Genomic DNA, 16,350 nt, shown 5'->3' on the forward strand with positions numbered 1-16,350 from the left:
AGAGACGGGTTTCGCCTCTTTGCACCCCGCCACGTGGCGAGCTGAAGCGCCCAACGGAACATGGGTGCCGAGAGTCCCAGGCGGCCAGTTCCCTTCCACGCGCTCCACCCACCACCGTTGCTCCATTTAGTTGCAGCCGCGCTCCGGCCGATCAATCTCTCTCTAAAAGTTCCATTTTTGTCGGACGATCTTGCCGATTCCCGACTGATATTTCCGCGATTCATCGGACGGTTCGGGACTCTCCTCCACCTCTGATCCCGGCGATTCTTCCGACCGGCGGCGAAGAGGAAAGTGAAGGTTCCGGCGGCGGAGGAATGGCCGGCGCCGGTCGTGTTCTGCTGCGGCGGTGAGCGGCGGCGGCGGCAGTGGTGGCGGCACGGTGGGTGGGGCGGTGGTTTTTCTCTGGAAGTGCGAAATGCTTTTGGTGGTCGAGATGATGGGCGGGAGCTTGTTCAATTACCGAAAGCACTCGTGGCCGCCGGAAGGTACATCAACAGATCGACTCTGCAGCAGGCGAGTGTCCCCTTTTCCCTGTTGAAGGAACCGCGCGTTCTCTTTTTTGCTGATTTTTCTTTGCTTGGAGAATTCGGCATTCCGTTCCGGCGACGATTCAGTGAAGTGGCAGGGATCGAGTGCCGTAACTTGATAGCTTTTTATTCGCTTGTATCGCCTTCAGCAAGCAGTTGATCATTGGGAAGATGAGTATTTGTTCGACATTGTACTTCCGGCGAAGCGCGTGATGAGCGTATTATGGATCTTATTTCAGAAGTTCCTGTCTTTCATGCATAATCCGAAGTTTCTTTGAATTTGTGTTCTTTTCACTTTTCGGGTATTTGTTTGTTTGCTAAGGAGTCAGGGTGCTCGATCTTGGGCTTTCCTTTTTACTGATGAATTTTGATGGTGCGTTTTGCAGTTTGACTTCGATAGTGCTGCTCCTCCGGAGCAAGCATGGAGAAGAAAGATTGGACAGCCATGCGAATATTCTCAAAGAATTCAGCATCACTTTTAGGGAGGCTATACAAATGGTACATCTTCTACCATTCTTACATTTGTTTCTTGTGTCTATTTTTTCGTGATGCCGTGTATCTCATGTGCTATTCGAACCTTTCGTTTCCTTGGATTCTATAGCTGGTCTTTTTTCGTCTTTCATAATTTTTGATCTCCTAAATTTGTAGGTTCGACTGGGCGTACGCCTATGGTCTTATGTTAGAAGAGGCATCCCATGGAAGGAGTACTTTCCCTTCTAGCTAAAGCAATTTCCTTTTTTTCAGGTTATCTATGAGATTCCATCAATTCTGTAATTAAGTTGTGACATTGCAATTTGCTTGTCGATATTCTATACACCATGTGCAGAAAGCACCTTTTGATCCTTTCACACGAGGAGTTGCAAGCCATCTGCATCTCAAAGGGGTTCCTCTAGGAGGGATGGGGTATGTTCTTCATAAAGCATGATCTTTCATCCTTCATAGAACTTCTCTATCTTTTTATCTCATTGGGTTTATTTTGCAGAAGTGGTAGCATATCAGAGGGTTTTAGAGGTGAGTTCAGGCAGTGGCAAATAATTCCCGGTACATGAAGCTTCACGCTGTCATGGCTAATCATTTTCTGTAAAGCTCTGCTCTTCAAATAGTATATAAACCTATCGTATGCTTTTTGGTTTTATATTTGATGATGTAAGTGATTTTAAAAGTGAGTTTACAGCTGATGATATATGCAATTTAGATAATCCAAATATTTCAGATGTTTAAATTATGAAGTCATCCCTCTTGATGTTTGAGCCTCTGCTGGATAATTTGGTTATTGGGGTTCTACAGATTTTCATATCTCGGGATGGGGAAATAAAGTTATGCATCAGTCTTGGCTCCAGGCCAGCATGAAGGGCTAGGGTGAGATGAAAAACTTTTGCATTTGAATCTTTCTGATCTTACTGCTTGTCCTGTAGTGAAGAACTCACAAGGCCCTTTTGTTGTTAATGCGAAATCCTGCCCACCATTTATAACTGTTTTGTCACATTTAGAGTATTGGCTGTGGAGGCATGGACCAAAGGAAAGCAATAAAAGAGAATAAGAATGGGGTATTCTCTGACAAGCTAGCCCTCCCTATATCTCCAAGAAAAAAATTTATGAGTTGTATGTGAAGCTTTCTGGCACTCCATCGTATAATTGCTAATCAAATTTTTGAAAAGATAAACTAGCTTGGGCAGGACATTAATGTTTCTTGATTGAAGGATGGGATTCTAACTTTTGTTTTTGTTTCTTTGACTATGCTATCATATATCTACTTCCAAAGGATTGCTGGTTTTCTTGGCTGTCGTTCTGTTTAGTTTGCTAGGCTGTAGCAGGAGTCTAATATTCTGCTTTTAAATTTATAAACCAAGAAGACTGGTTTCTTGTCTAGTTAATGCAAATTGATGAAGTGTTTCTTGGTTATATGAAGGTATAACAACATACACATAAGTTAGATTGGATAGAGAATCATTAATAGGTGTTGGAGGGTTGTGTGTTATATTTTTCTTTTCGGCCCAATGATTAGCATTGTTGATCTTGCAGGAAAAACAACAATCAAGGTATATCATCATGGGGTTGGAATTTGAGCGGTCAGCGTTCAACATACCATGCTCTATTTCCTAGAGCATGGGCGGTTTCGATGGTTTTGTTGTTTTGTCATTTGGTTTGGAAAATTCAGCTAATGATTTGCATCTTTCTCCAAAAAGGTGCATTTCTTTCTTAGTCATACTGAACTACTTATTTATCAGGTGAGCCAGACCCAGATTTGAAGGTGTCTTGCCGGCAGATATCACCATTTATTACCTCATAATTATAGAGATGGCAGTCTTCCTGTTGCAGTATTTGTTTACACGGTACAGTTTTCCCCCCCTCTAAACTTGATTACACAAAAGTTCCTTTTTCCAGCAGCACCAAAAAGTCCTTTCATGTATTTTCACAGCTAACTCTGAACACAATTTCTTTTAAATGATGGTTAACCCATATAAAATAAGAAATTCGAGTCGCAGTGACTTTGAGATGTCAAAAGTAGCTAACATCAATCTCCTACTTCAATCGAAACTTGCAATTCTGCTAACCGATGATTTTGCTTTGGGTATCGCCAACATAGGGCAAACTCCATATTGCAGCCAAGATTTCATTTAATCATCCTGACTTTGGTGGGCAGTCTATCTAGCATGATTGACCAAGCTAAAATTTAGTGTTTTGGAATAAGGCGTAAACCATGTAAGTTTTCACCAATCAACCCTGAGGGTTTTTTGTCAATCATTCCTAGTATTAGAAACAGAGAAAGCTCTCTTTTAGCTGGAAGTGGGGGACTCTTATTCTCCCTTGAATCTATCAAAGAAGCTGCAAATTTCACAATGCAACTGACAACTTTTATGGATTCTATTGTGGATGATTTTCAGCTTTTATTACGTATAGGAGATCCTCTATGGTTGGTTAAAATAGAGCTCGGTGGGAGATCAAATTTTTAAGTTACCGGTAGAATGAGCTTATACAGTGGTAGGAACTGAACAATGCACATTTGATTTGAGATAGATTGTTGGTTGGTTCAATACGTTCTTGTCTGCCTTATTGCTGATCCTGCCATCTCTGAAATTCCTTATTTTGAATATGATATGTGTCAGCCAAATAATTTATTGGTCGCTGCCATTATTTGTTTGCTCATTGTAGCTATTATTTTTGTTTTAGTTGGTCTACACTGGGAAGGAAAGGGCAAAAGTCAGCCTTCTCTTTACATGGGCGGTAGGCATTTATTTCTGTTTGAGAAATTCAGTAAGCCTTTTTTCTGTTTAAGTCAGGATGCATCTTTTTCTTCTACAGAACTCAGTTGGAGGGGTCTCACACATGTCAGGAGATCATGTAAATGAACCCTTTATGTGAGTATCTAGTTCTACGCACTTAGTTTTTCTTCTGCAGCATGTGCTGATATGTACTCTATGGACTCATCTTTTTTTTGCTAGTGGAGAAGATGGAGTTTCTGGTGTACTTCTGCATCACAGGCAAGTCATTAAAACCATGTCAGAGGTGGAGATTGGGAGTTCTTACTGTATTCTGTGTCATCATTGGCTTTGTCTTTCTCTCTTTCCTTCTTTTTAAAGACAACTGCATGTGTTACTAAGGCAGTGCATGTGTTACTGAGGCTTAAGCACTCGCTCCAGGACTGCAAAGGGAGCCCACCTGTGACTTTTCAATAGCTGCCTGTGAAACTCAAAATGTGAATGTAACTGTTTTGCCCTGCTTTGGGCTTTCTCAAGAAAGCTCTATCACTGCGAAGGACATGTGGGATACTATGGCTCAAGTAAGTGTTCTTATTTGTATTGGGAGCTATATTTTTGGACTGGACATACATTTTCTCTTCCTTTGCATGTTTGATTGGATTTCATTTGCACCCTTTTACAACCATGATTCAAAATATACAACTTTTATTTCTCTTCTGCCAAAGGTTGACTTTCATGTCTGATATTATCAAACTAGAGAATTTTAAGATAACTGGTTTCTCCAATTGTGTGAAGCAGTGTCAAAATCTCCTCACACTAAGTTATTGTCTTTTCATTTGGTTGTGCCTCAAGGATGGTCAATTTGATAGGGAGAACTTCAATTCTGGGCTAAGCATGCCATCATCACCAGGAGAAACAATTTGTGCTGCAGTGTCAGCCACTACATGGGCGGAACCCCATGGGAAGTGCACTGTTGTGTTCGGTCTTTCGTGGTCTTCTCAATAGTAAAATTCCTCAAGGGAAGCTCCCATAATAGGTCTCTCTCTCTCTCTCTCTCTCTCTCTCTCTCTCTCTCTGTGCGCATGTGCGTGCGAGCGGACATATCTGGGGTGAGATCTAGATTGAGGCTCAAATAGTTGATCCAAACACATATAGAGTACATATTGTGCATATGGTACTTGGAATCAGAATTTGCATAGTTCTGAAACAGGTGCGAGATACGGACGTTTATTTGTTGTAATGAGGATTTTGTTAATGAGTACCACTGGAATACTTTTACAGTAACTTGATAATTTTTGCAGTTCTCAAACTATTGTTTTTCACACGTCCTGTGTAGGCAATGCTTTGAAATCAACACATCCCTTATTAAGCATGCTTAACCAATGTCCTGAGGAAACTAGCTAATAAGACCCTTTTAATAATAATATAGTGGAAAAATCAGCATATCGAAATTAACCTCAAGCTGGATAGGAAATACTTAACAGATTCAATTACAACCATGTAAATCTTAATGTTTTGGAAAACAAAGTCGTGTCTAGTAATTAGCTTCTAAATGAAGAATCAATTTTCGTCTATATATGCTGTCTACATAAAGCAAAGAGAACCTCTTTTTTTTTTTAAATCTCAGTCATTTTTTTTCTCAAATATTCTTAATTACTTATCTGATAAATATTGTGTCCATGGACAAATGCGTAAATTGATAATTATATTTTATCTCACATGTTCATTCCATCTTATAATAACCTCCGTAGAGATTTTGAATCTTAAAATATTTTCTCAATTTCTTTGAATTTTTTTATTTTTCATCAGTTATTTCTTTCCATCAATGAATGATTTAAATATTTCTTAACAAGGTGATTTTGCTTAATCTTTTGAATTTCAGTTCTGTGCACACGCAATGTATGTAAACATTTGCTAGTATAAATTAACTCGGATACCATTGGTTCTGTTGGCATCCAGGGGAAAGGGGGAAAGATACATGATATAACTGCAAGAAATATATTGAAATGTTATGTCATTCAATGATCTATGTATTTAATTATATGATAAAAGAAACTTTGTTGAAAATTATGTGCATTTGCTTTTTGGTATGATATGGGCAATCTAATAAGAGAAGCATAGTGTGTTCTGTGTGCCCATAGTAACCACCTTTCATTGTTGTTTCATGTTTCTTGGAGGGGCTAACTGAGTGTGATGTGAGAAAATTTTTGGTCGTGGAGTACAAGCATCTAGGTTGGATGTTTCACTACTCTTGTTAGTTTGTTGGATTTCCTTAATGGTGCAATTTTACAGGAGTACGCTAAATTTTATGGGCGTCAGAAGAGCTGCTGTGAACTTGGTTCATGATGCATTAACAAGTAATCTCCTCTTCACTTGCTTTTCTTCAATTCTTTTCCCTTATTTTCTTGGTTTGTCAAATCACTTTTCTGGTTTCTGCACTCCTTTTAGGCAGTTGGTTTAGGACTTGGGAAAAATTTCTCCTTTGCAATTTGTATATTGGAACTTGTAAAGGAGGGTTCCTATTCTTATATGTGTTTGATGTATGTCACTGTGCAAAGAGACCTTTAGGACTGAGATTTCAAGGTAAGGTCTTTTTTTTTTGGTTCATCCTAACATTTTAATTTTGCTTTGTCAGATTATAAATAATGGGAAGAAAGAGATTGAAAAATGGCAAGATCCTATTCTTAAGGACGATAAGCTTCAGAATGGTAACTCATTATTTCGTGTATATATAGGTGTCATTTGTCAGGCATCTTGCCTGGGCAATGCACCATGTTAGTGGGATGAGAAGCTCTGCTTATCATGCACTGCGTTCCTTGAGATTGCTCGTGGGAGCAAATTACAAGCACTTCACTCAGGCTGTCAGGTGGACCTGACAGAATGATAGATTTAGTATAAACAGATGCTTAAATCTCATCAAGACTTTTATGATAGGTCTTTGAATTTTGAAGGACCTATAGGTAGTTGAAGTTATTGAACCATTGCTTGTAAAGGATATCATCAATTTAATTTTGGGCATCACTGAACCGAAAATTATATGCATCTTAATAGAAGCTGGATTATTTGGTGATGACTCCACTGAGGCTGCAATATGCATAGGCTGGAGCACAGCATGACTCACCTATTAGAAAATGACTCTAGAAATGATTATATCTGGTTATGCACAACCATTCTGGTTTTTGTCAGCCCTGTATCCAAACATCTTTTGTTCTTTGCAGCTACAAGTTTACTCTATTCAACGAGCTTTGCTTCTTGGTTGCTGGTGCAACGGTTTGGATTGGTATTCTACACTTCTTAAAATGGAAACACCCCTCATCTCCATCTCCCTAATCCCTCCCTTCCCCTCAAAAAGAAGAAGAAAAACATGCATGCATGCACCTCCACACACGCACAGACACGGACACGCGCACACACAGAATTAACTTGCTGACACAAACAGATGCATACAGAACACTCATGGGCAGGAATAAAGGAAAATAATATAATACAAAGAGACGAAAACAAGTAAATCAGACTCGTGATATCACATTGTCCTGAAGGTTCTTGTTCTCTTTTTGAGTATTAAACAAGCGAAAAGAAGCAATTAGGTCCTTTTGGGAATGTTTTAATTTATGCTCTTGCATATGAATAACTAACTTATAAAAGTAAAAACTCTCTTATAATTCCACTTTGGCCTGAACAATGATATGGTTTCTTTGCAACTATTTTAGACTCCCCATTGCCAATTTAAGGCATGACAGTTGATCATCATCCAGCAAGGAAGATGCAAAAAGGAGATAAAGCGGTAGTTGAAGCCAAATTGAACTGTGGAGAAAGGGGAGTAGAGCATACTTTCAGTGTTGAAAGTGAAACAAAAACTTTCCCTCAATTATCAGGGGAAGATATGTCAATGACCCCATGGAATGTGGATGATTCTCAGAATTCTTCCATTTGTCAACGGTGCATGAAGTGCACACTGAAATGGATGACATTGGTAGGTTCTTGTACTTGGAAGGGTCGAATACATTATGTGGTGTACGTATGATGTGCACTTTTATGCATCTTTTGCCCTTCTTGAGCTGTTCCCAAAATTGAACTTAGCATTCAACGTGATTTTGCTAAAGCAATCTTATGTGAGGATGGAAGAAAAGTGAAATTTCTTGCCAAGGGAAGTCGGGAATTCGTAAAGCTAGAGGTGCGGTTTCCTCATGATCTTGGAACACATGATCCATGGCATGAAATGAATGCCTATAACATTCAAGACACAAGCAAGTGGAAGGATATGAACCCAAAATTCGTGCTTCAAGTATATAGGGATTTCTCAGCGACAGGAGACACGTCCTTTGGTGTAGATGTATGGCCATCCGTTCGTGCTGCTATGGAGTACATGAAACAGTTTGATCGGGATGATGATGGTCTTATTGGAAATGATGGATTTCCAGATCAAACATATGATGCCTGGACGGTCCATGTGTTAGTGCTTACTGTGGTGGTCTGTGGCTTGCTGCACTTCAAGCTGCAGGTGCCATGGCCCTTCAGCTGGGAGACAAGGAGTTCGCTGATTGGTGCAAAAGCACTTTTTGAGGGCTAAGCCTGTATTTGAAGAAAAGCTATAGAATGGTTCATATTTTAACTATGACAGCGGGTCAAGTAGTAATAGTAAATCTATACAAGCGGATCAGCTTGCGGGGCAATGGTACACTGCCTCATCTGGGTTGCCTCCGCTTTTTGATGAATGTAAAATAAGAAGCGCTCTACAGAAGGTATATGATTTTAACGTCATGAAAGTGAAGGGTGGAAGGATGGGTGCAGTGAATGGAATGCATCCCAACGGAAAAGTGGACGAGACATGCATGCAGTCGCGAGAAGTATGGACCGGTGTAACATATGCTGTGGCAGCTAGAATGATCCTTGCTGGAATGAAAGACGAAGCATTTGGCACTGCTGAAGGAATTTTCACTGCTGGCTGGTCTGAAGAAGGATATGGGTGATTCCTCGCACTCACATTTTGAATAAAGTAGTCATATCCGGAGGTTTTATTTGTGTTTCAGTGTAGTTTTTTGTTCATCAAGGATATGGGTAATTCCTTGCACTCCATGATGTGATGGTTTACCTTGTGTGTAGATATTATTTGGGATTCTTGTCTCTTCAGATTATGCCCTTAGAGCAAACAGACCTTCAACCACTTCACTAATGGAGGGAAGAAGATAGCTTGGATGATTTTGTTTATGACTATTATTTTAATATCCTCACAGAGAGATGTTAAAAGGCACTCATCACAAAAGAAAACAGAAGAAGAAATGAAGGAAAGGAAGTTTGCATATTTACGTGCATGTAATGATGCTAGTTGATGTTTCTAGTTTCTTAAATAAATATTATACAACAATATTGCTACCAGATTTTTCTCTCTTTTCTTGCGATGATTCCACCAGAAACTTGAACAAGATAGGGTATGGAAATGGGAAATTCATTTTTTGTGAGGTCTACTTCGACCTCATTATCTCTCTTGTTAATAGATCTAGGACATCCTAACATGGAGTAGGTATCATTGTTGGAACTTTGACTATGGACAGCTTATTGATTCAGATCATGGAAAATTGTATGCGTTTATATGTGCCCGTCATTCTTCTCGTAACTCTACTACTAGGCAAGTGCTCTTTCTGATGTAATGTATCGTAACTCGATAGTTTTTTTCTCTGTGTGAACAGGTATTGGTTCCAGACATCAGAGGGTTGGACAATGGACGGTCACTTCCCATCACTAATGTATATGAGGCCGCTTTCCATCTGGAGCATGCAATGGGCTTTGAACCCACGCAAGGCCATTCTCAGGCTCCTACAATAATTACAATGGACAGGGTGCACATTCCTCCTGCTCCTTTGAGACCCTGCCAACACGAAACGAGCGCCAGGAAAGTCATGAAGAAGGCAAGTTGCTTTGGGAACTCCGTTTTCACTGTTCCTGCCAATGATCTCGTGAGTTTATCCGCAAAGGAAAAGAGCATGTATTGCGTGCTTGCTTCCTCTAACTCTCTTCAAGTGGAAGAATTTGCTGGAGGTATGTCTCAGGCGGTCTTCCCCTTGGAACTACTAGATCGGATTGGACCTGGTAGTGTAAATTAAGCACGACGTATGGTACGGATTCCCCTTCCATGCCCCAAATGGGAGATCGATGACAAATTGGGTTCGTTCTTTTTCTTGATTACCGGGATCGGTGATTGAGAACTGAAGACAATAAAAAGTGAGATTCTCAAATGTAACCTTTTCTTGAATTTTGACTTTGCCAAGTTGGAGGAATGTTAAGATCTCCAGCTAACACTGTACTCCATTCGTTCCTTCACCTTTTGGTTACGGTGCTCGTTCCATCAAGTCCAGGAATGGCATGCTTGTATACCTGCATATGTAGTTGACTCCATTGTCCTAAAGCATTAAGCAGTAATAGCTGCTGATCGGCTCGTTTATAACATGTTCGATTACATGACGGGCGTGGAGTCGATTTGGGAACACAGAGTGATGATGCGAAAGATGCATTGGCACGGTGAAGGTGCCGAACATGTTGAGTGATGGTCAAGTCCCTCGTGAGGTTTTTCTTTAGTCTTTTGAGTTGCACAGGAAGTGCTAAAACTTCACAGTCCAACTCCTCGAATGGACTCCCGCAGTTGCTTGAATTGAGCACTGAAAGCCCGGTCGCCGATTATCAAGGCACCAAAGACACAATGACAAAGATTATTGACATTCTTAAATGGATAGAGATGAACTTTGTAAAGAGTCTTAGGAAGGTAACGTGGGGAGATAATACTAGTCTAACTAACGAGAACATGTATTTATCATAAAGTTAAAGTGTAAATACTATAAAAAAAATTCAAATTATACTCATTGTGTCACAAATCCTAAATTTGCCTTGTCACGAAAAATCCAAATTTATACGTGTGACATATAAATTTAAGGCTTTTACAACACATAAAAAGGTGGGGATATATGTGTCACTATAAACCAGTTTAGGGCTTAAGTTCGGGGTGTTTATGTCACTATAGGGATAATTAGGAGTTTTTTTGTGATATTAATGCTAAATTAAATATTAATGAGTATATCAAAATAGGGGGCGTATCATTATATATCATGAATCTCTTCGTTTCTGTAAATCTTATAAAATGCTAATTTTGGATCTCATGCTAAAAATAATCTTGATAACTTAACTTTTGACACATGACCACTAAATCAAACTCAGTCATATTTCTCAAATTTAGACATGAATCTCCCCACATCCATATTTATATATCTTATTTATGACTATATAAATAAAATTTCATTTAATAGTTTTTCATATGCTGTAAGTTTATTTTATGCGCACCATAACTATGACCAAAAAGCAATTTTCCATAAAATTCAAGTATACAAAAATAATATTAGGCATATAAGGAAAGAGTATAATAACAATGAAATAGACACTAAAAACGGGCCTTGCCTATGGTTATTGAACTTTAGTCTAATGTATAATATTATTTCTAAAATTTTAATTTATTTAATGTGATCCTATAAGTTGGCTTAATATGCAATTTTGTTCTTACATTTTTAATTTATTTAATATGATCATTAAATTATCAGTAAATATTCAATTTAATCTTTAAATTATGTGAAAATTACACAAAGCGAAAGGATAGTCAGGAGACTAAATCGAATATCTATTAATAATTCGGGAATTATATTAAACAAATTAAAACTCCAAAATAACTTTGTAGATTAGGCCAAAGTTGAGAGATTTTGTTGCATAAATTAAAAATCTAGAGGCTATATCATACTAAATCGAGTTTACAACCTATTTAAGCTATTATTCAAAAAAAAAAAAAAAGAGCTCTTCTTTCATCATCTCTCCCCTGAGGGTTTAGGGTTTAGCAGCAATCAACAGAAAGGCAAGATTCGAAGATTTTTGGAATTCTTCCCAACCCACCGTGTGTTCGTGGACGTGGAAAAAATTCTGCGAGATTCGAAGATTTTTGGTCGTCTTTCTTTTGGCAGATTGGTCATGGTTACTCAGTTTCTCTATGGCACAACCATTGGCTAACTTGTGGACCATTACATTTTTTGTACCACCGAATCTTATGGCGAGTTTCGACATTCCAAGCTATGCAGTGGTGGCCGATCTCTTCTCCCCTGCGGGTTGATCGCTCAGACTCTTCCTCGCAACGTGGGGCATCCCTATTCCTGATCGCTCCACGACCCATGACCGCTTCACTTGGCGCAATGACCCTTCAGGTTCGTTTTCGGCTGCTTCCGCCTGAAATACTATCAGAATTAAAAAGGAACGTGTGCCTTGGGCTTCTTTTACTTGGGATAATGCGATTGCCCCTAGGTTTCAATTTAATATGTGGTTAATCACTAAAAATCTGCGCCAACTCAAACCTTACTTCTTTTTCATGGAAGAATCGAGTTTTCGGTGTGCGCCTTCTGCAGTTCCGTTCGATTCCGTTAATCACTTGTTTTTGAATGTAAGACCTCTGCAACTCTTGCATATTTTGGGCTTCCAGGTGTAATCTTCCTTGGAGAAATAGGACGTGGGTGGATAACCTGGCTTGGGTGTTAAAATTCCTAACTAGAAAGGATTTCTTTCATAATATTGCACATTTCTCTTTCGGGGCCATGTGCCACCTTATTTGGAAGAAGAGGAATTCCATCATTTTCGAGAAGATTCCTTGGTGATCCCAGCTATGAAAAATCACCTAATCAAGGTTGTGAAGGACAAGACTCTTATGTTTAATAATGCTCCACCTACTCCAAGAAACAAAAGACTCTAGAGAAGCTGGGGATTCGATCCCTCTGTTTGAATCGGCTACATCTTCCTAACACCCCTCCGTTCTTCACTTTTGATTGAGGGTTGGCGGACTGGTTTGTGGTAATTTGTAGTGCCGTGGGTTTGTTTAGCTTGTTCTTTTGCCTTTGTATCCTTTGATTTGGCTCCCTCTCACTCTCCCTGTTCTCCCGAGCTAGAGTGTGAGCTTTGGCTCCGAATTCTTGTATTTTTGTCCTTTGCTTAATATATCCTTACCCTTTACCAAAAAAAAAAACAGAAAGGCAAGATCAATTGCTCTGTAGAGCAAAGGAAAGGAGGAAAGCATGGAGATCGATCTCCGGAACCTCGCATTCGACGTCGATTTTCATCCATCGGAGCAGCTCGTCGCCTCCGGTCTCATCACCGGCGACCTCCTCCTGTAACGCCTCCTCCGACCTCGGCGCTCCCGGCTCATAATTTAAATTCCGGCTCTCCGAGTTCATCGAATTCGCGCCGTTTTCTGACTCGGTTTTCCGATGTTTGCAGGTACCGCTACGGCGACGGCTCCTCGCCGGAAAAGTAAAAGCCGTGTTCTTTTCGCTGCGATTTCTGTAGGAATTTTGCAATTCGTGCTGTCTTTTAATGGTGGATTGAGGGTTTCGAACGTTCTGCGATTAAGTTGCTGGAAGTGCGAGCGCACGGCGAGTCTTGTCGAGCTGTTCGGTTTATCGACGATGGGAAGGTGGATGCTTTTGCTTGAATTTCCTTCCTCTTTAGCTAAAGGAGCCTTTCATTTTTTCTTTTCTTTTTTTAATAACTTAAGAAGGAGCTTAGATGTACTGAATTTAAGTCTCGCCGTTTGCATTGTGCAATGCGGCGTATGGTCAACGATTTTTACTGGTTCTCCGGATTGCTCGATTCTTGCGACGGATGTGGAGATGGGATCTGTCGTCGCCCGAGTCGAAAAATCTCACGAGTGAGTGGTGTGTGTGTGTTTTAGTGCTTCCTTCTGTCCTTGTCCATGTCCCTGTTCTGCATGAGTTGATGCTGAAATTTTTTTAACTTTGGGGACCAGGGCTGCTGTCAATACATCGGTCAATTTGACGGAGTCTACTATTGCCACGGGAGACGATTATGGGTGCATCAAGGTGCTTATGCTCTGATCGTCCCTTCAATGTTCTCTTTGATTCAAATTTCTTGTACAGTTTCACCAGAGCTTTGCAGGAAGGTCCTGATTATTGGGCTTCATGTAGAGTGCCGTAGTCTGAGTTACAAATTTTAGAATCAAGGAAAGCTTTTCTCTTCCATAAATGCATATATTGTGATTGTTCAGCTCCCTTCTCCATCGTTTTCTGTTGATTTACTTTTGTTCGAGCCTCTTGAGGAAAAGTACCCTTCAAAACATTGATGAGAATAAATAAGTAATATAAGAATAGTGCGTCCTACTTCCAGAATGGGCATATTTGTAGCTATCACGTCCTAGAAGCGCATGCTTTAAAATTATAGTGTCCCGTGTTAGCTCTAGCTTATTATTTATCAACGTTTCGATGGATCACTTGGTTGTAGATTTGGGACACCAGACAACGTTCTTGCTGCAACACATTTAGTGCCCATGAAGATTTCATATCGGACATCACATTTGCATCTGATTCCATGAAACTTGTCGCCACAAGGTGGTTCTTTCAATGCAGTGTATTTGGCAATGGCTGGGATTTTTTTTATTGCTTGTCTACATTAATATTGCTTGGAGATGGACTTTGACTGTCTTTGAAGATAGACTGTCCGTCCTAGTCACACATGCGACAGCACTTCCTAAAGCATAATGGCATTATCTTTGCTTTTTCATGTTACTTAGTGGAGATGGGACTCTATCTGTTTGCAATCTTTGAAGTAATAAAGTAAGCTTCTCACTTTCCTAAAAGTTTTGTAAACAAGCATTATTTTAGTGCTGCTTCTTTTGCTTCCCATTGGCTTGCATTCTGTAATATGCTAACTTATTCTGTCTGAACAACAGGTCCAAACTCGGTCGAGTTCTCTGAAGATGAGTTACTATCTGTTGTCATTATGAAGGTAGATATCAACACTTGACTGCCAGCAGCATATACTGATTCTTGTGACATTACCCAAGGAATGGAATTTGAATTCATTCCCTTCCATTCTCGTGTTTCAGCACACATCACTTTGGGTTTTGCTCCCATACTCCTGATTAATACGTTATACCATTTATAAGGTGAACCCGCATTCAGTTAGCAGTGGGGGGTTTTGAGTGCCTGCGTGTGCACCTATTTTAGCCATTTTCTTTAAGAGAAATGTGCTATCTGAGCCATTATTCTTGCTTGGAAACTTATACTGTAAAATGTTATCTACTTGACTGCACTGCCAGTATCACTGCACTCATGCCTGCATATTTTCCCTTTCCATATGCAATCTAGGCAGGTAATTACATAACAGAAATGACCCTCAATACAAGATTCTGCACTGTTGTCAACCATACTGGATTGAGCGTTCCTTCATCGTCTCTAGTAAATCATGCTGAAAAAGTTTATATTCTTGATGATAATTACCTGAATTACCTGTATGAATAGGTGCCTGAGAAGATACTGAATGCTCCTTTATGATTCTCGTCTTCCCTCCACCCTCCCCAACACCCCCCCCTCAAAAAAAAAAAAAAAAAGAGCACATGATGATACTATTCTTGGGTTTGATATCTAACGGAGGAATTTGCAACCTGTTGCAGGGAACAAGAAGCATTCAGGCAAAGGAAATGATGTCGGCAATGCCAACAACTTTTCGCCGACTTAGGCGATTGATGGCTCAAATCTTCATAGGCACATGACAAGTTGAGGTTCATACAAACATACCAAGGTTGAATTCTAGTAGGCACATTTGGCAAGCAATTCGTACATGTTTTCATTGACAGTGTGTTCTCAGAGGGAAATTTTGACAGGACTCCATGACGGGCTTCTTATTGTTTTCTGACATTCCCAGGGATGTAATACCCCATCTTAAACTCAAAACAAGTTTATGTATTTTGAGTGTTCTCGGACAACTATATATACAAAGTGGAAATCCAAATTGCAAAAGGCCTATTCCCCCTCCTTTGGCATCGATGACTGAAACAGTGAAAGTTAGATGATTGAAATACGTAAGAACAAAGATTGTTACTCCTACGTTTAGCCCACATCTGACTTGCTAGTTCCTCACATGAACTTGCATGACCTTTGATTGAAAACAAGTCAGATTTAGACATACATTGCAGCTGATCATGACCTTTAAGCGCCTCCTCAGCACCACATTTCAGTAACTATTGGCAAAAAGAATTGGATTGCACAAATCGAAAAAGAAGATTCGCATCGAAGGATCAAATTGCATCAACAACGGTACTTACAGCTCTAAATCATACTTCCATCCTTTCTTGATGCAATGTGCTTAATCCTTTCTTCAATTCTCCTTGACAAGGGTCATTATTACAAATTTTTATGTATAGCATCACCCCCTTCATCTGTTCAAAATGTAAAATTGTTGGTGACTTCTCCATAGATACTTCTCAGACCTGAGCAGGTCTATAAAGGCTCTCCCAAGCCCCTATGGCGGATCCCCCGGAAAATTCCCAAGTGGGAAATTCCCAAGTGGGAGTGTGAAACACTGGGGGTCTATCAAAGCCAACCGGAGACCTTAAACCCGGTAATGGTAACCACTTTGGGAGCCTTGTACCAAACTTGGTAGTAGCTCCTGGGTGATCCTAGCTGCACCGACTTTGGCCTCTCGATTGCCAATCCGGTATCTTACTTATGAAGTTTCACCATGTATGCAAGTACACAAATTTGATGCCAAGTCAAAACAAATGGAGATATGCTGTTTCTCTAATCCTCTCATAA

At 39.9% G+C, this 16,350-nt stretch overlaps 1 pseudogene; it reads left to right on the forward strand.

Moving 5' to 3' along the window:
* The first annotated feature begins 433 nt into the window (after positions 1-433).
* On the forward strand, positions 434-9,828 carry LOC120290458 (annotated as a pseudogene).
* The last annotated feature ends 6,522 nt before the right edge of the window (positions 9,829-16,350 follow it).

Source organism: Eucalyptus grandis, chromosome 2 (assembly GCF_016545825.1).
Source record: "Eucalyptus grandis isolate ANBG69807.140 chromosome 2, ASM1654582v1, whole genome shotgun sequence".
Lineage (NCBI taxonomy): Eukaryota > Viridiplantae > Streptophyta > Magnoliopsida > Myrtales > Myrtaceae > Eucalyptus > Eucalyptus grandis.